This window comes from Schistocerca piceifrons, chromosome 8, assembly GCF_021461385.2.
Source record: "Schistocerca piceifrons isolate TAMUIC-IGC-003096 chromosome 8, iqSchPice1.1, whole genome shotgun sequence".
NCBI lineage: Eukaryota > Metazoa > Arthropoda > Insecta > Orthoptera > Acrididae > Schistocerca > Schistocerca piceifrons.
In genome coordinates this window covers 266,289,789-266,310,709 of record NC_060145.1, presented here as the reverse complement: position 1 = coordinate 266,310,709, position 20,921 = coordinate 266,289,789, and the positions used below count along the sequence as shown (strand labels likewise).

General features: G+C 44.7%; 1 protein-coding gene and 1 non-coding gene across 2 annotated transcripts in view; both read right to left on the bottom strand.

Annotated features, from left to right (window-relative positions):
* LOC124711361 (GPI transamidase component PIG-S) overlaps positions 1-20,921 on the bottom strand; it is a 47,554-nt gene that overhangs the window by 11,746 nt on the left and 14,887 nt on the right. The window lies entirely within an intron of this gene.
* Trnat-ugu lies at positions 2,275-2,349 on the bottom strand. The gene has a single exon. It is a non-coding gene; the product is annotated as a tRNA-Thr (tRNA).

Here is a 20,921-nt window from a genome sequence, read left to right as displayed (position 1 = left end):
CGTGTTTGTTGGATTACCGATTCTCTCAAGATGGCTGAACGTGTTGAGCAAAGATACTGCATCAAATTTTGTCAAAAGCTTCGTGATTCTCAAAGCTAAACAATTCGTAACATTCAGCAGTTGTTTGAGAAGATGCAATGGGTGTAACTTTTGTGGCGGCGTTCGTAGGGACAAACAATTCGCTGTAGAAACGGCCTACGAAGTCACCGCCACACTTTTAATAGCGGGCCGACCGGTCCGCTGGAACAGTGAACAGAAAGATGAAAACCCAAACACTCTGATTAAAATAAAGCCGGTACTTATCTTTATTAACGAAGATACAGAAACACAGTAGTGATCTCCGTGTCTACAGAGATCTGTCTAGTTCGAGTTGGAGCGGCTAGGTCAGCGTCGGCTGACGACAAACAACAACTCTGCTGCGATGAACACACAACTGACTAGCAAGTACACAATTCGGTGGCGAGTATACAACTGAGCGGCGAATACAGAACTGTCCTAGCACTCGCGACTCCAGCGCTTAAGAAGCCAGAAGCCAGCGGTGGCGCGCGCAGACTTGCGGCGATTTCCTGTATCGTTGGCGCTGCTTATGCGGACGGCGTCCGGACTTTGATGCTGCCAACCTTTTGGCAGCGGGCTCGGGTGGCATTACTGGCTAGGATATAACAGTAACACAAATTAAGGAGTGGTTCAACTGATTCAAAAATGGCTGCACATCAGTGGAGAGTGGCCAGCGTTCTGACAGGCCCCAAACTACTCGGAGTGCAGCTGTTGTTGAGAGGATGCAAAATTTGGTGATGGCAGATTGTTGCTTGACCGTGCAGGAGATTGCCAACGAGGTTGGAATGAGTAAGATTCTGCACATGCAAATTTGTGTGATGATTTGAACATGCACCAAGTGGCTGCGAAATTTGTGCCCAGGTTGTTGTCGCCGGAACAAAATGACCATTTTGACGTTGCACAGGACCTTCTGCACACCACCAACGTTGACCCTGGGTTTCTGAACACTCTGATAAATGGAGATGTGTCATAGGTGAATGGGTATGAACCAGAAACAAAAAGACAGTAGTCACAATGGAAGCATACCGAGTCTCCAAGGCCGAAGAAAGTGCGGCATGTGCAAAGAAAAATCAAGGTGATGCTGACCGTCTTCTTTGATGTCCGTGGAATTGTGCATCATGAATATGCACCAGAAGCACAAACAGTGGCAAAGGTGTACTATCAAGATGTTCTCCGGCAACTCTGTGACGCAGTTCGGTGCAAAAGACCAGATACGTGGATGGCGAAAAACTGGCAACTGTATCATGACAACACCCCTGTACTTTCAAGCCACTTGATCCAAAATTTCTTGGCCAAACATGGAATTACAGCCATTCGCCAACCTCCCTATTCTCCAGACATGGCTCCTTGCAACTTCTGATTGTTTCCAAACTTGAAGACGCCACCGAAAGGATCCCGTTTTGAGAGTAGAAAAGAGGAAGAGATAATGTGGAACACAACGACAGAGCTGAACACCATTCCAAAAGAATACTTCCAGAAGTGTTTCCGGCAGTTGAAGGATCAATGGGCTAAGTGTGTGCAAGCACAAGGGGACTACTTTGAAGGGGATTAGGGTCCCAACCCCATCAGGTATTCGAAATATTTTTTTCTGGCCAAAGGTTGGATACTTTTAAGACAAGCCTCGTGTTATCTTAACATGCACTTAAATGTAAAAGAAACTCGAAAAGTATAAAAATGAGGTATGCTTTACATTACTTTTTTTTTACATTCAAATGAACACCCTTAGCCGCTTACAGGCGTTGACATACATCAACGGAGACAGCTGAAAATGTGTGCACCGACCAGGACTTGAACCCGGGATCTTCTGCTTACATGGCAGACGCTCTATCCATCTGAGTCACCGAGGACAAAGAGGATAGTGCAACTGCACAGATTTATCTCTGGCACGCCTCCTGCGACACCCACATTCTCAATGTATTGTCCCGCACTACATTGGTAGTGCCCCCATCCATTATACTCATTACTCGCAGCACGTTGGCAATTCGCGTAAAGAGTTCGGGCATTGTTTGTGCAATCGCACAGAAGAATAAGATGGTCAAGTGGCCTGTGAGCCTTAACAATATATATACTAAGGTGGTATCTGTTCTTTCGGACATGTCCAAAAGAACAGATACCATCGGTGACTATGCAGCTTGTTAGAATGAAATTACAATGAAACGAACACCCTTAGCTGCTTACAGGCATTGACATACGTCAACGGGGACAGATGAAAATGTGTGCCCCGACCGGGACTCGAACCCGGGATCTCCTGCTTACATGGCTGACGCTCTATCCATCTGAGCCACCGAGGGCACAGAGGATAGCGCGACTGCACGGATTTATCTCTGGCACGCCTCCCACGAAACCCACATTCTCAACGTATTGTCCTGCACTACATTCGTAGTGCCCCCGCCCGTTATACTCATTACTCGCGGCGCGTTGCCGATTCCCATAAACAGTTTTGGGATTGTTTGTGCATTCGCACAGAAGAAGAAGATGGTCAAGTGGCCGGTGAGCCTTAACTATATATATACTAAGATGGCATCTGTTCTTTCGGACATGTCCTTATATATAGTAAAAGGCTCACCAGCCACTTGACCACCTTCTTCTTCTTCTGTGCAAATGCACAGACAATGCTCGAACTCTTTATGGGAATCGGCAACGCGCCGCGAGTAATGAGTATAATGGGTGGGGGCACTACGAATGTAGTGCGGGACAGCATGTTCAGAATGTGGGTTTCGTGGGAGGCGTGCCAGAGATAAATCCCTGCAGTCGCACTATCCTCTGTGTCCTCGGTGGCTCAGATGACTAGAGCATCTGCCATGTAAGCAGAAGATCCCGGGTTCGAGTCCCGGTTGACGCACACATTTTCATCTGTCCCCGCTGACGTATGTCAACGGCTGTAAGCAGCTAAGGGTGTTCGTTTCATTGTAATTTCATTCTAACGAGCTGCATGGTCACCGATGGTATCTGTTCTTTCGGACACGTCCGAAAGAACGGATACCATCTTAGTGTGTATAAACTTATTTCTTTTATTTTGAAAGTCTATACAGCACTACTACAAGAAAACTGTTTTCAGTCACATCAGCTAACCAAAATGTACGTCTTCACTTAAATCGCTACGGTCTCAAAACTTTCCATTCATTTTGATACACAACGAATAGTCAGGTATTTATCAAAATTTTCTGCAGACACAGAATGTCAGTAACCAGAAAGAACATTTTTGCAGGAGGTAAATGATGTCTCCACATCACAAAACATTCATAGTGCAAAAATTTAGGACATGAAATATTACTGGAGATGTCAGTTGGAGCAACATCTCCTTGCCCACTAAAGATACTGAAGATAGTAGCAAAAGTCAAGTAGCACAGATTTTTGCCAAAATTGTGTCATCAACCTTATTAACTACCCACTATGCAGTATCACCTCTAATGGCAGTCGGGCTCAGGTGGCAATGCTAGGTTCAGCGGGAGTTCTCTACAGAGTGGCATACAATGTGGGGCTTTGCAAAACACTTGGTGCTCGGTATAGGAAATTATTTTCAGTGTGTGTGTGTGTGTGTGTGTGTGTGTGTGTGTGTGTGTATTTCTCCTTTCTTTTGCAACGTTGTGCCAGTCTGCAACTTAAAATGCAATCTTTACAGTATCAATCAATCTTTTTCATTACTGTTGATATTCCAGCCTGCAGTTCCCACTACTTCATATGTGGCAATTACTTATCACAAAGTTTTGAGGGCCTCCAGGTAACAAAAACCAAAATCGTTTTCCGTAATGTTGATTCACCAGGAATCTGTTGCCCACGGTACTTTTGTAGAAACATGTGATATTCTGGCACTTCATCTACATCTACATCTACATGACTATTATACAATTCACATTTAAGTGCTTGGCAGAGGGTTTATCGAACCACAATCATACTATCTCTCTACCATTCCACTCCCTAACAGCGCGCGGGAAAAACGAACACCTAAACTTTTCTGTTCGAGCTCTGATTTCTCTTATTTTATTTTGACGATCATTCCTACCTATGTAGGTTGGGCTCAACAAAATATTTTCGCATCCGGAAGAGAAAGTTAGTGACTGAAATTTCGTAAATAGATCTCGCCGCAACGAAAAACGTCTTTGCTTTAATGACTTCCATCCCAACTCGCGTATCATATCTGCCACACTCTCTCCCCTATTACGTGGTAATACAAAACGAGCTGCCCTTCTTTGCACCCTTTCGATTTCCTCCGTCAATCGCACCTGGTAAGGATCCCACACCACGCAGCAATATTCTAACAGAGGATGAACGAGTGTAGTGTAAGCTGTCTCTTTAGTGGACTTGTTGCATCTTCTAAGGTCCTGCCAATGAAACGCAACCTTTGGCTTGCCTTCCCCACAATATATCTATGTGGTCTTTCCAACTGAAGTTGTTCGTAATTTTAACACCCAGGTACTTAGTTGAATTGACAGCATTGAGAATTGTACTATTTATCGAGTAATCGAATTCCAACGGATTTCTTTTGGAACTCATGTGGATCACCTCACACTTTTCATTATTTAGCGTCAACTGCCACCTGCCACACCATACAGCAATCTTTTCTAAATCGCTTTGCAACTGATACTGGTCTTCGGATGACCTTACTAGACGGTAAATTACAGCATCATCTGCGAACAACCTGAGAGAACTGCTCAGATTGTCACCCAGGTCATTTATATAGATCGGGGACAGCAGAGGTCCCAGGACGTTTCCCTGGGGAACACCTGATATCACTTCAGTTTTACTTGATGATTTGCCGTCTATTATTATGAACTGCGACCTTCCTGACAGGAAATCACGAATCCAGTCGCACAAATGAGATGATACCCCATAAGCCCGCAGCTTGATTAGAAGTCTCTTGTGAGGAACAGTGTAAAAAGCTTTCTGGAAATCCAGAAATACGGAATCAACCTGAGATCCCCTGTCGATAGCGGCCATTACTTGAAGTCTGAAACACAGAATTTTTGCAGCAACCATAGCGGAGCACATATCACTGAAAAGTTTGTTTTTGAGGTTTGGAGTCTTTTGCATTTGCATCAATAACATTTGCTTCTTAGACGATTGCACTACTTTGTATGCTTATCACTATGTATATGTTGCTGAAGTTGGGACTTCACAGAGCATCTGATCTTCTTAACGCACGCTTAACACAGAATAAGCTCTCCATTGGCAGTGACAGTGTTGTTCATTGTAATCAAAAATCTTAATTTAAATTAAGTTTGGTGTAACTGGAGGCATATCGAACACAAACAGTGGTGAGCTCTTAAGGAGTACTATCTGACAAACTTTTCTTGCCAAACGCACTCCCTCGCTCTGAATTGGTAGAAGTTGCTAGCATTCGGGAAAACTTCAGGCTGCTAGACTTTTGTTTGCCCCACTGCCCATCTTGACAGCACATGAAGCACTTTACTACACAATAATGGCTACAACAATGTTAAGCAAAGTACTGTTATCATATCTGCTTTGCTTTTGAGAACTGAAATATCAAATCTTACAAGGCACCCCTCGAGTGGGAGGTCACAAATTCATTCTTCAGTAAGACTCATTTGAACATTTTGTGTTAACAATTATGATAGGAAAAATATTAGCTGCTAATGACTCACAATGTGCATCAGGACAGTGACAGAAAATGACTGTCTGGGAGATGCAGCGACCAACCTTCTATGGGATGTATCTGTTACATTTCAAGAAATGGACATTATCAACATTCAAAAATGTTCAAAACAAACATTAATTGACACCATGAAAACCGAGTAAAAAATGGGGCATCACAGTGATCATAAAAGTTCGCACCATCAAGATTGGAGGCAAACTCCTTGGGAGTTACAAACTGAACAGGACGTTCAACTAAGTATCAACTCTTAAAGAATGCATCTAGAATCATATCGGCATAATGGGGTGATGGGAACTGATGAAATGTGCTGCCCTGCAACAAAATGCTAAATAATTCTGTTGTGAAGCTTATTGTAAAACTGTCTATCCTTTAAGTCGTAGCTACAGATAGTGAGATAATACATTGGAGCGCCAAAGAAACTGGTATAGGCACGTGTATTCAAATATAGATGTACTGTTGCAGAAGAAGCTGAGTAGCGCAGTTGCTGTAGTGTAGTGGTTACGATACTAGACTGTTGCATGGAGGGTCGTGAGTTCAAAACTTACCTGAACTGTATAATTATAATTTCTTTATTCAGTTTGAGTACATTCTAGAAGTATCCACAAATGGTAAGAATCATTGTACTGGAATGTTCTGTATCTGTATACATACTGTATGTGTCTCGTCGGAGGCAGTTCGCTCCACGCTCTTGTATGTGCAAGTACTGAAAAAACCTTCATTAAGTGAAGTTAGTGTTCGTCATTCATCTAATTACATCTTCTTCTACATGACATTATTTGGTGGAGGCGCCGGGTATTGGAACTTGTGATACCGCACACTATCGACGACACAGTGGCTCCCATCAGGCTACGACGGAGCCGCCGTTTACGTGGCAAGAAACCCAAATTTGAGCCATATTCAACAGATCGCAATCTACCGGAGACAGCCAGTGTGTGCCACCACATGAGACATCCTTCCGGGTTCTCTGGTGATGATGGACAAGATCCAAACAAGTGGCTGAAGGTATATGAGCATATAGCCAAATTTAACAAATGGGATGACGCTGTGTGTTTGGCTAACGTATTTTTCTACTTGGAGGGCACTGCCAAGCAATGGTATGAGAACAACAAGGAGAAGTTCACTAGCTGGGAAGTATTCCAGGTGGAAATACGCAAGTATTTCGGCGACACACGACGATTGAAGTGCAAGGCTGAAGATAAATTAAAGTGCAGGGCACAGCAACCAGGAAAAACGACAGCATCCTACATTCACAACGTCTTGAAGCTGTGTAAAATAGTGCACCCTCGCATGAAGGAGGAAGATAAGGTTGCACATCTTATGAAGGGTGTTGCTGAGGACATGATCAAGCCCTGCTCCTGAAGGATGTTTCGACAGCAGATAACTTCATAAAATGGTGCCACTATATCGAGACAATGCATCAAAAAAGAATTACATGCAAGAAGTTTTTTAACAGCTTCCAAACGTTGTATCAATGTCTGTGATGGGGGAAGGAACTGATTTCCTTGTCAGATAGTGAGAGATGAAGTTCAGGAGGCACTTGGATTGTACGGCGAGCAAAAAACCGAGATGCTTCAAGAGGTCATAAGGGAGGAAGTGGAACCAACTTTGAACCCAATCTCTCGTCCTTCATTTCCCTTTAAAACGGTAACAAAGTCGAGACCCAGGCAAAGTTACATTCCTACGATGCCGCATGAGGAACCTGTTTGAGCACCAAGAAAGATTGACGCCTTGATGACCCAGGATAGCCAATCAGTATGCTTCCACTGCGGACGACTGGGACATGTGGTGTGCTATTGTTGCAAAAGGCAGCTGATATTTGATGATGCCCGCACCAAGAGACAGCAGACTGATCTTAGCCGACACCAACTCCAGGACGGAGAAGATGAACAAGAAGATGTGGGTGCAGGACGATGTAGGTCACCATCGCCACTAGGTAGCTGCTGAAGAGTACGCTCCCCAACACGCCAATCAAGGTCTCCATCGCTGTTTAGAAGCTCCAGCCGATCACCTAGCCGCCACAACCCGGAAAACTAAAGAGGGCGACCTTCCTAGGAGGTGAGGCCGCTGAAGAGAAAAACCCTCCGTCGTTGATCACTACAAAAATGATAGGAAACTACGTCGATATCCTCATGGATGGCTGACCAGCTCAAGCTCTTGTGTACTCTGGAGCATCATATGCAGTCATTTCGGAGAAGTACCGTTGCCAGTTGCAGAAAACCGTATTCGTCGGCAACAGAACATCTCTGCTGAAGGTGGCTAATCGGAAATATGTACAACCTACAAGAAGATGTGTCAGTCATGTGGGTATAAGTGGCCATATACAGCCCTTAGAATCTGTCATCTTACAAGAGTGTAGTCATGACGTCATTCTCAGATGGGACTTTTGAAAGCTTCTCAGGCAATTATAGATTGTGGTCGCTCGAAGATTATGCTAGGCGAGATGGCATACTGTGGAGAGGAAGATGCGCACCTGAGTGTGTGGAGACTGTGTGTGTTGGATGAAGTGATCATTCCTGCAGTCAGCACTAGAAAGGTAACTGTCATGTGTTATGCCTTGCATCAACCCATGGATCTTGTAGTGGAATGTAAGAGAAGCATACCACTGAAGAATAACTTGGTCATCTAAGCCTCTGTCGTCTCGTTTTAAGAACGGATTCGGTGAATTGTGGATAGTTAACTGTCGCTGAGAACCGCAGATCTTTCCAAGAGGCAAGTGCGTAGCAAATGCTGAGCTGTTAATTGCAGAACAGCTGAGTGTCATAGAAACTTCGCACGCCGAGTCTGTGGGCGAAATTAGTGCTACCACTACGAGACATGATCTTCTAGCTCGACTATCACCAGACCTCACGAAGGAACAACAGAATAAGCTACTTGCCATTCTTCAAGAGTTCTCTGAATGCTTCAATCCACAAGTGAAGAGCAAATTAGACACATTGATGGTGAAGCACTGGATTGACACTGGAGACAATCAATCAATAAGCCATAGACCATACCATGTGCCAGCAACGTCGAATAATTCACGACAAGGTACAGAAAATGAAGAAGAATGACATCATTCAGCCTTCAAAGAGCCCAAGGTCATAATCAGTGGTCCTCATCAGGAAGAAGGATGGCAGATGGTGCTTTTGTGTTGATTACAGGAAGCTTAATAAGATAACTAAAAAGGACATTTACCCTCTTCTACGAATTGACGATACACTAGATTGTCTGAAGGGGCCTACGTTTTTCTCAACCATGGACATGTACTTTGGATACTGGCAAATCAAAGTAGATGAGGTTGATCATGAGAAAACTGCATTCATCACCCCTGAGGGCCTGTATGAGTTTAAGGTAATGCCGTTTGGTTTGTGTAACGCACCAGCAACTTTTGAATGGATGATGGATAATCTTCTAAGTCACCTGAAGTGGACGATGTGTCTTTGTTATTTAGATGACATTATAGTGTTCTCAGAGACATCTGATGAACACATAAAAAGACTGAGGGCCATTCTCTTAAGTGTCTTCATCAAGCTGGACTGAAACTTAATCCAAGAAAATGTCTCTTTGGATCAAAAGAAATCAAAATACTTGGACACCTTGTGTCAAATGAAAGTGTGCACCAGACCCAGAAAAGGTGAGATCTATAACGGAATTTCCTATTCCTAAAAGTATTAGAGATGTGAGAAGCTTCCTCGGATTATGTTCTTATTACCGTTGTTTTATCAAAGACTTTTGTATCAAAGCCAGGCCACTCGAAGAGTTGTTAAAAGCCAATGCTACATTTATCTGAGGTGGTGCTCAACAAGATTCTTTCAATGTGCTGCGAAAGGCTCTGACGACTGACCCTGTACTTGGTCTGTCTGATGAGAGAGCACCTACAGAACTACACACAGATGCCAATGGGTATGGGATCGGTGCTATTTTGATGCAAATTTCAGATGGAAAAGACAAGGTTATAGGCTACGCTTCTAGGACACTTACAAAAGCTAAGGGAAACTACTCAACTGCAGACAGAAAATGACTTGCTGTGATCTGGGCCATGTCCATATTTCGACAATATCTCTATGGAAGGCCACTCACAGTTGTTACAGACCATCATTCACTTTGTTGGTTGGCAGGTCTTAAGGATCCAACAGGACGACTCGCCAGGTGGGCACTATGTCTTCAAGAGTATGACATTACCACTGTGTACAGAAGGGGAAGAGGAACACCAAGAGACCAACTGTCCCTCAAAAAACCCTGTGCAAGACCATTAGGACTTTGATGAAGATAGTGACTGTCTCGCTACACTACAGGATCTCTCTCCTGAGCAGGAGGAGGCCACCAAGATATCTCAAATTATGCTTGCCTTAAACTGGTCAGAGGACGTGAAAGGACTATTTAAGGTAGTTAATGGATTGCTTTGCAAGAAAAACTTTGATGCGTTTGGAAAGAGGTGGCTACCAGTGATTCCTAAACACATGCGCTTCGATGTTCTACAGAAATTCCATGACACGCCTGAGGCCGGACATTTAGGATTTATTAAGACATACGATAGGATCTGCAAGAGATTTTTCTATACAGGTTTATTTAGTTGTGTCTGTCACTATGTGTCGCACTATTGAGAGTGCCAGAGGAGAAAGGCATTTCCTCAGAAACCATCTGGCTGACTCCTACCAATTCCACCAGCCAAAATGCCTTTCCAGCGTGTTGGGATTGACCTCCTCGGACAATTTCCAACGTCTGCTAGTGGCAACAGATGGATTATTGTTTGCACTGATTATACGACACACTATGCCATTACAAAAGCTGTGAAAACAGCTGAAGCAATCAAGGTAGCCAAATCCATTGTAAAACACATTGTATTAAAACACGGTGCCTCAAGGTCATTAATTACAGATCAAGGGAAAGTTTTTCAATCGAATCTTGTGACAGAGATAAACCGTCAGAGCAATATTACTCATCACATGACGACTGTTTACCATCTGCAAACTAACAGGCTTACTGAACGCCTTATAAGACGTTGGCCGACATGCTATCAGTGTTCGTCAATGTTGAGCAGAGCAACTGGGATGAGGTGCTACATTTCATTATGTTTGCCTACAACACCGCCAAACGAGACACCACAAGATTTACACCATTTTTCCTGGTGCATGGTCATGAGGCGACAGCGATGATGGACACTGTGTTTCCGTTACATGCCAATGATGTGGACGACAACTACATTGGCCAGGTGTTAACCAGAGCTGAGGAAGCTCGGCAGTTAGCTCAAATCAGCACACTGCAGGCTCAAGAAAACAATAGCCAAAGGTATGAAGTGAGCCACCACCCTGTTGTTTACCAGCCTGGTGACCTTGTCTGGATCTTCACTCCTGTTCAGAAGATCGGTCTCTCTGAGAAGCTCCTCAGGCGCTACTTTGGACCTTATTTGGTTGTAAGACAGTTGTCTGATATTACTTATGAAGTTGAAGATTTTGACTCCATCACAAGACGATGAAAGATCAGAGATATGGTCCATGTCCATCGAATGCAACCCAGGATAAATTTGAAGCTCCAGCAACATGCAACAAGCAGAAAGATGACGAAGAACGTAGTGGCAAGGGAAGTTCTAAGAAGATCACCGCCAGGGCGAACATCAGTCATTGGGAGTCGGAGTATGCAGGACCGATGACTTGTTTCCGGACTAGGAGGACATAACACCAAGGCGCTGTTCTCTTAAGGAGGGACCAATGTCACAGAAGAAGCTGAGTAGCACAGTCGCTATAGTGTAGTGGCTATGATACTAGACTGTTGCATGGAAGGTGATGAGTTAAAAACTCACCTGAACTGTAAAATTTTAATTTCTATATTCGGTTCAAGTACATTCTAGAAGTATCCACAAATGGCAAGAATCATTGTACTGGAATGTTTGTAGCTGTACGTATACCATATGTATTCCGGCCGGAGGCAGTTCGATCCCCGCTCTTGTATGTGCAAGTGCTGAATAAACCTTCGTTAAGTGAAGTTAGTGTTCATCATTCATCCCTTCTTCTACGTGACATTATTCGTGTGGTATTGGAACTTGTGATGCCGTACATTATCGATGACACAGTGGCTCCCATCAGGCCACAATGGAGCTGGCATTTATGTGGCGAGAAACCCGAGTTCAAGCCATATTCAACAGATCGCAATCTACCGGATACAGAAGAATAAGATGATGTTACGATGACAGCAACTATGTGCCACCACATGAGACATCCTTCCAGGTTCTCTGGTGATAATGGCCAAGATCCAAACAAGTGGCTCAAGGTATATCAGCATACAGCCAAATACAGGGTGATTCAAAAAGAATACCACAACTTTAAAAATGTGTATTTAATGAAAGAAACATAATATAACCTTCTGTTATACATCATTACAAAGAGTATTTAAAAAGGTTTTTTTCACTCAAAAACAAGTTCAGAGATGTTCAATATGGCCCCCTCCAGACACTCGAGCAATATCAACCCGATACTCCAACTCGTTCGACACTCTCCGTAGCATATCAGGCGTAACAGTTTGGGTAGCTGCTGTTATTTCTCGTTTCAAATCATCAATGGTGGCTGGGAGAGGTGGCTGAAACACCATATCCTTAACATACCCCCATAAGAAAAAATCGCAGGGGGTAAGATCAGGGCTTCTTGGAGGCCAGTGATGAAGTGCTCTGTCACGGGCTGCCTGGCGGCCTATCCATCGCCTCGGGTAGTTGACGTTCAGGTAGTTGCGGACAGATAAGTGCCAATGTGGTGGCGCTCCATCCTGCTGAAATATGAATTGTTGTGCTTCTTGTTCGAGCTGAGGGAACAGCCAATTCTCTAACATCTCCAGATACTGTAGTCCAGTTACAGTAGCACCTTCAAAGAAAAAGGGACCAAAAACTTTATTGGCTGAAATGGCACGTTCACCTTAGGCGAGTCGCGTTCATACTGAGTTGTTTCCCGCGGATTCTCAGTGCCCCATATACAGACATTGTGACGGTTGACTTTCCCGTTAGTGTGGAAAGTTGCTTCATCACTAAACACAATCTTTGAAACGAAAGATTCATCTGTTTCCATTTGAGCAAGGATAAAATCACAGAAATCAATTCTTTTAATCTTATCAGCTGCAGACAGTGCTTGAACCAATTTCAGACGATAAGGTTTCATAACTAACCTTTTTCCTAGGACTCTCCATACAGTTGATTGTGGAATTTGCAGCTCTCTGCTAGCTCTGTGAGTCGATTTTCCTGGGCTGCGAACAAATGCTTGCTGGATGCGTGCTACATTTTCAACACTCGTTCTTGGCCGTCCAGAACTTTTCCCTTTGCACAAACACCCATTCTCTGTAAACTGTTTATACCAACGTTTAATACACCACCTATCAGGAGGTTTAACACCATACTTCGTTCGAAATGCACGCTGAACAACTGTCGTCGATTCACTTCTGTCGTACTCAATAACACAAAAAGCTTTCTGTTGAGCGGTTGCCATCTTAGCATCAACTGACACTGAAGTCTAGTCAACAGTGCCTCAAGCGAACAAATGTACAACTAAATGAAACTTTATAGCTCCCTTAATTCGCCGACAGATAGTGCTTAGCTCTGCCTTTTGTCGTTGCAGAGTTTTAAATTCCTAAAGTTGTGGTATTCTTTTTGAATCACCCTGTATAACAATATGTGACAATATGTAAATAGGCAGAATACGGTGCTGTGGTCGACAACACCTACATAAGACAACAAGTGTCTGGTGCAGTTGTTATATTGGTTACAGCGGCAATGGCAGGTTATCAAGATTTAAGTGGGTTTGAACGTGGTGTTATAGTTGGTGCACAGGCAATAGGACACAGCATCTACAAGGTAGTAATGAGGTGGGGATTTTCTTGTATGACCATTTCATGAGTGTACCGTGAATATCAGGAATCCGGTAAAACATAAAATCTCCAACATTGCTGCAGCCAGAAAAAGATCCTGCAAGAACAGGATTAACGACAACTGAAGAGAATCGTTCAACACGACAAAAGCGCAACCTTCCGCAAACTGCTGCAGATATCAATGCTAGGCCATCAACAAGTGTCAGCGTGTGAACCATTCGACGAAACATCATCGATAAGGGCTTTTGGAGTAAAAGGCTCACTCGTGTACCCTTGATAACTGCACAATGGAAAGTTTATGCCTCACCTGGGTCCGTCAGCACCAACATTGGACTGTCGATGTCTGGAAACATGTTGCACGGTCTGGCAAGTCGCATTTCAAATTATACCGAGTGGATGGACGTGTACAGGCATGAAGACAACCTCATCAATCCCTAGACCCTGCAAGTCAGGAGGAGCTGTTCAAGCTGGTGAAGACTTGTGATGGTGTGGAGCATGCGCAGTTGGAGTGATGGGGACCCCTGATATGTCTAGATAAGACTGACAGGTGACGCATACGTAAGCATCCTGTCTGACCACCTGCATCCATTCACATCCATTGTGCATTCCAACAGACTTGGGCAATTCCTGGAACACTTCTGAGTTTAAACACTTCTGATGGCCACCGAACTCCCCAGACATTAACGTTATTGAGAGATGCCGTGAAATGTGCTGTTCAGAAGAGATTTCCAAGCCCTCTTACTCATACGGATTTATGGACAGTCCTGCAGGATTCATGGTGTTAATTCCCTCCACCACTACTTCAGACATTAGTTGAGTCCATGCCACATCGTGTTGCAGCACTTTTGCGTGCTCACGGGGGCCGTACACAATATTAGGCAGATGTGCCAGTTTCTTTGGCTCTCCAGTGTATGTTATAGACGTGAAAAAAGAAAAAAACAAATCCAGAGGCAGAATTTGTTAGTGGTTCCATGTGGTATGAACAGCAATGTCACATATTTTTCAGAAGGGATATTTTACTCTAAAGGGGTATGATTTTTATATGCAGACCTGGAATCAAGCAAAATCAAGTTATTTTGATCAGCTACCGGCCAAAAGCAGTGCTCATACCATAGCTGCAGTTCTCTTACATCCATTTTGCCACTCTTATTTACTGCGACGTAAATATTCCCTACTGCCCTTGCAAGTTCACGCACACGAGAAAGAATTGTAGGGGGTAAAACACCTTCAATTCTCACAGAAGAGTAAATAACTTTCCAGCCAATTTATCATCCAGATTAACGATCGGCATAATTGTATACGAGTGCATTAAGGCACTGAAGTTAGTTGCTCTCGAAACAACTCTCTTCATACCTCTAATCTCGAAGGTACCTTTTGTATACACTTCCTCTTAAAATCCCAATAGGTCGTAGTTGAAAACAAATTCCTTAGTGAACTATGGAACAAGTTTGTTTATTTCATCTACAAATTTTCGGACTTATTCTGCAGATTGATGTGTCACATCATGTTTGTTTGAAATTTTGTAGTCTTCCAATTCTGTAGCTATGTTTGAAGTTACGTGACCATCCACCGATTCCTTTGAAATCACTGTAATCTATGTCACGCGCAATATGACGTGCATAATGTCGTAAGTCACTATCATTCACATCCTATGAATTGTTTTGAGCGACCTCGAAATGCACTAACACCAGTATTTGTAACAAGTGTGCTTTGTCCTCCCTTAAACATCTGTAGTTTTTCATATGTGCTACACGATCATACTGCTGCAGAGTTATTCAAAATCTGTTCATAATTATTTTCTTACTATGCTGTGGATGATCTTCCATGTACGTAATTATGTTTAGTGTCAGCTCCTTGGACAACAATTGTGTTTTACTATGTTTCACTGGAGATGGGATATTGTTTGTCTGTTTTTGTTTTAGGGTGCTTAAACAACCTGGGTCATATGCACCCACGTCTGAACTATACAACATGAAGACAAAAAAGGAGTTAAAAACGACTACACATTAAGCCCAATCGATGGAAAGAAAAGCAGTCAAAAACAGGGACTTGGAGAAGGTTCCATAGAATATGCCATAGAGAAATGGATGACCTGAACTAAAGATTAAATGTCCTTTGCCATATTGCTACAACAGTAAAAAGTAAAACACAGTCGAGAGTCCACGTGTGTTGCTGGATGTACTGCATGACCTGATACAGGGTGAAGAGCTCTCCCGTAAATACTGAGCACTGTTCTGGAAGCCGATACCGAAAAACGTCGGTGTCAATAACAAAGGCACACCTGACACCACGGTCAGTCTGAGAGCCATCAATGTACAGAAAGGTACTATTGCAAAGTTCCGTACAAAAGTCATGAAACTTACGGCGATAAAACAAGGCCAGAGTAGTGTTCTTAGGAAGCGAATGAAGGCCAAGGTGAACACGAGCTGCCACAGGAAGCCAAGATGGTGAAGAGTTCACACCAATCAGGAAAGTGGCAGGTAGCGTGAAGTTAAGCTGTCGGAGCTAGAGCCGAAAGCGAACTCCAGGAGGTAAAAGAGAAACATGACATGCCCCATACTGGTAATCAAAGGAGTCACTGAAGGAGGCATAGGATGGGTGGCCAGACATGGCAGACAAAAGGCTGAGGAGAAAGTCACAGTGGTATGACAGCGGTAGTTAGGCAGCTTCTGCATACAGACTCTAACTGGGCTAGTGTAAAAGGTGCCAGTGGCCAAACAGATGCAATGATGGTGGATAGTATTGAGACGGTGTAAGAGGGATGGACATGCAGATACATAAACAAAACACCCATAGTCTAGTTTTAAATGGACACGGGACCAGTACATATGGTGGAGGATGGAACGATCTGCTCCCCAGGTAAGACACGTGGGGGGACCAAGCAAGCTTCCTATTGAGCATGAGTCCCAGGAATTTCGTAGTTTGAACAAACAGAAGAGCAACAGGCCCAACATGGAAAGATGGTGGAAGAAACCAATTGCCCCATCAGAAATTCAGACAAACGGTTTTGGCTGTGGAAAAGTGAAAGCCATTGTTGATGCTCCATGAGTAAAGACTCATCACTGAAGACGCCACTCAAGGAGACAAGTCAGTGGAGAACTGCAATAGATTGCAAAATCGTCTGTGAAAAGGGGGAGGAGATGCCGGGCATGAGACAGATCATTATAGGGTTGATGGCAATAGCAAAGAGGATTATGCTCAGCACAGAGCCCTGAAGCACACTGTTTTCCTGGATGAAGGTGTCCGACAAGACAGAACCCACACGTATCTTGAAAACTCGGTCTTTGAAAAATTCCTGAAGGAAACGGGGCATGCGGCTATGAAAGCCCCACATATAGAGAGTACGATGGATACTGGTCCTCCAGCAGGTGCCATAGGCTTTCTCCAAATCAAAAAACACGGCAACAGTCTGGTATTTCCGCAGAAAACCACTCATGACAAAGCGACAAGATGGTCAACAGCAGAACGGCACACTTCAGAATTCACACTGTGCAGTGGTTAGTAAATTGTGAGACTCAAGCCACCATACCACCCAGCCATGAATCATACATTCCATCACCTTGCAAATACAGCTGGTGAGAGAAATGGGGTGATATCCAGAAGGAAGGTATTTGTCCTTACCAGGCTTGGGACTGGGGATGACAGTTGGCTTCATGCCAACATCTGGAAATGTGCTCTCTGCCCAGATGTGATTGTACATATAGAGGAAAAAGTACTTGTCCACAAGAGAAACGTTCTGCAACATCTGAATTTGAACATTGTCCGGCCCTTGGGTGGAGGATCAGGACGAAGTGAGAGCATGATCTAGCTCCCTCATATAAAAGGTGCATTTGTAGCACTCATGATTTTGGGAAGAGAGGGGTACTGCCCAAGCCTCCTCCACTCGTTTCCAATGGAGGAAGGGAGGGTGACAGTGGGTGGAATTTGAAATCTCCACAAAATAGCAGCCCAAAGTGTTGGAGATAACAATAGGATCTACTATGACATCATCTGCTACTGTCAGGTCGGATATTGGGGAACAGACCTTGGTGTCACAGAGCCGTTGGAGGTCGGGCCACATGATGGAAGAGGGAGTGGAACTTTTAAAAGAACTAGTAAAGGAAATCCAGCTAGCTTTCTCGCTATGCCAAAAAATGCGACAACACTATGCATGCAACTGTTTATAATGAATGCAGTTTGCCATCGTAGGAGGAGAGTTAAGAACGTGGAGAGCATGTCCCCGTGCGCAAATTGTGTTGCGGCACACCTTTGTCCACCAAGGGACCGAGAAACAGCGTGGTAAAGAGGAACTGCAAGGAATGGAACATTCTGCAGCAGTAAGGATAATGCTTGTAAGATATTCTACTTGGTCACCACAACTGGAGAAATGTTGTTTGTAGAAGGTTGCCAGGGAGGAGTAAAGCCTCCAGTCAGCCTTAGAAAGCTGCTATTTGGGTGTGCACATAGGTGGGGTAGGAGTCAGCAGACAGACAGAACACAGGAAATGATTATTCCAGTATGTGTCAGAGAGAACGGACCACTTGAGCCGACTGGCAAACTTGGCAGTGCAGACTGAGAGGTCCAAATGGGAATAATTGTACATGGAGCCTGAAAGGAACGTGGGTGCTCCCATGTTAAGGCAGATGAGGTTAAGTTGATTGAGTGGCAGCCACGAGGCCACCTCTTGGACATGTTCTGGGAAGAACCCCAAAGGTGATGATGGGCATCAAAGTCACTGAGCAGCAGAAAGGGGCGACAGAGTTGCCCAATAAGCTGGAGGAATTCTGCCCTTTCTTCTAGTTATTGGCCAATTTCTTTCACCGGCTGTGTTTGCAAGGTGATGGAACGTAAGATGACAGAGGGATGTAAACTGTACAAAGGGAAAAAGTGAGGAAGGAAAATGAGGACTGCAACAGCTTGAAGCCAAGCAGTCAGAGAGATAGGTTGCCTACGAACATCATCCTGGATGAGCAGCATGATTTCCCCATGAGATGGAGTGCCGTCCTCTGAGGTAAGGTCAAAGTGGACTGGGAAGAAATGCGAGAGCTCAAAATGGTCGTGAGGACGCAATTTTGTTTCCTGGAGGCAGAGAACAAGCAGATGCTGCAATTCCATGAGCAGCCGTAAGTTCTCTTTGTTGGATCGAAGACCACGAACGAACTTTCCATTGGAGGAGAGTCACGATGTGGAAAGGGGAGGGGTGTCACCTCAGTGGCTGCCGAGTGCCTGCCTTCAAAGACTCACTGCTACAGGGCACAGAGGATCCTGCTCCATGAGATCTACAGAAGCATTGGCATGCTCCTTCTGTTGGTCTGTGGAGTTCACGGCAGAAAAACAGTTAGCGGACAATGAGACTGGCTGGGTGAGGGTATCATGTGGCAACACCATCTAAGAGGATCTCCGAATTGGCAAAGGAGAAGACCGTTTGCCTTTGTTTGATTTCTTGGAGCCTTTACAGTTGGCAGAGCAAGACTCAGATGTTTTTTGGTTGGAGGGACACAGAAAGTCTTCACTGGAGTCCTACTTCTGCCCTTTCCGGCCTGCCGGTTGTGTTGCAGGTAACTTTGCCACATAAGGCAAAAGTTTGGTGGCTTGTTGCACAGCTGAAGGAGGAGACAGGGATGCTACCATAACACTGGGCAATTTTACAGCTATGGTGCTGAATTTGAGGTCGCACAGTCTGTGTGGGCGCATCTTTCACGGAGTGAGATTCAGCAAGAACTGTGCTGTAAGTGCTGGATGGTAGAACGCAAGGTTTGCAACTAGCCAACAACTTGTGACCTACTCGATAAGGCACTTTTTCCTTCACCCAGATCTGGATAGCCCGCTCATTGAGATGCACGGGAAAATCTCGGGAGCTGGTGGTATGGTTACCATTGCAATTGATACATTGGACAGAAGCAGGTGGACAGTTGCCCTTGTGAGCATCCCTACCCCAGGTTACATATTTGGCTGTGTGTCGACAGGACATTTGACTGTGGTCGTAACGACGACACTAGTAGTAGTGCATCAGGGTCGAAATGTACGGTAGGACTGTGATAACTTCATAGCCTGCTTTGATCCACGCACAACTCTATCAAACGAGTGTGTGTGTGTGTGTGTGTGTGTGTGTGTGTGTGTGTGTGTGTGGACACTAAGGATGCGGTGGTGGTGGTTAGTGTTTAACGTCCCGTTGACAACGAGGTCATTAGAGACGGAGTGCAAGCTCTGGTTAGGGAAGGATTGAGTAGGCAATCGGCCGTGCCCCTTCAAAGGAACCATCCCGGCATTTGCCTGAAACGATTTAGGGAAATCACAGAAAATCTAAATCAGGATGGCCGGAGACGGGATTGAACCGTCGTCCTCCCGAATGCGAGTCCAGTGTGCTAACCACTGCGCCACCTCGCTCGGTACTAAGGATGCATCTATCGTTTTCACCACCAGATGGACTGCAATGATGCCTTCCTCAGAGAGGTATGTTTGGATTTCTGCCTCGGTCAGACCATTGAGCAGCCTAGTGTAAATAATACCATGGGAAGAATTTGATTGGCCTCAACATGGACAGGACAGCCATGGAGGAGCAAAGCTGCAAGCAGTTGTTATGCTTGAGAATCAGAAGTAGTCTCCAAAAGCAACATGCCACTGCGTAAACAAGAGCACGATTTACAGGGTCAGCAATTGCATCAACACCTTTCTGAATACTAAACGGATTTACCGTAACAAAGGACTGACCGTCTTCAATACACGAAACCACAAGGAACCGTGGTGCAGCTGGGAGGCTCTCTGAATCGTTAGCCTCATTCCGTTTACATTTAATAGACATTGACCGTGATGATGACGATTGGCTCATTGTGAGAAAATCCCCCATGGTTGCCAGCATCCTTCCAACTGGGGGGAGGGGCCCTCAGAGGGGCTGCACCCACCTTAGGTGATTGTTCACACCTCAGGTCACACCTCCAGAACACTTGACAGAGGGACCAATCGGCAATTTTGGAAGGTAGCAGCTCAGTCAATCACTCCTCCCTGGGCCTGACCTGTACCGGGGGTATATGCAAACCCTACCTGTCGAAACGGGGCTGTGAATTATGCTTTAGCAGGTCACCTGTCACACGACAGATGCTTGGCCCGGCCTTCAGGAGCACACAGGAAAAAAGCAGTTGAGAGACTGATGTGATATCAGCTACTGAAAATGCAGAACACATTTCCAAAAACATCCCAGACATATTCCCCAAGGGAGGAGCAAAAGAATAGCAGGAGGACAGACACGCACCATGGAAGAGAAAACATGCTGCAAAGGCTGAAACCCCATAGTAGCCAAGCACAAACCCGCCAAAGAAGTGCCAGCCCCATTGAGGGTGGGAGCCACCTGTTGCTGTATCACTTTCACTTGTTAAGCATGTATCGTCATCACTGTACTCTTCGGTACACTGTCTGCACAGTCAAGCGTATACGACGCCACACACTTTAG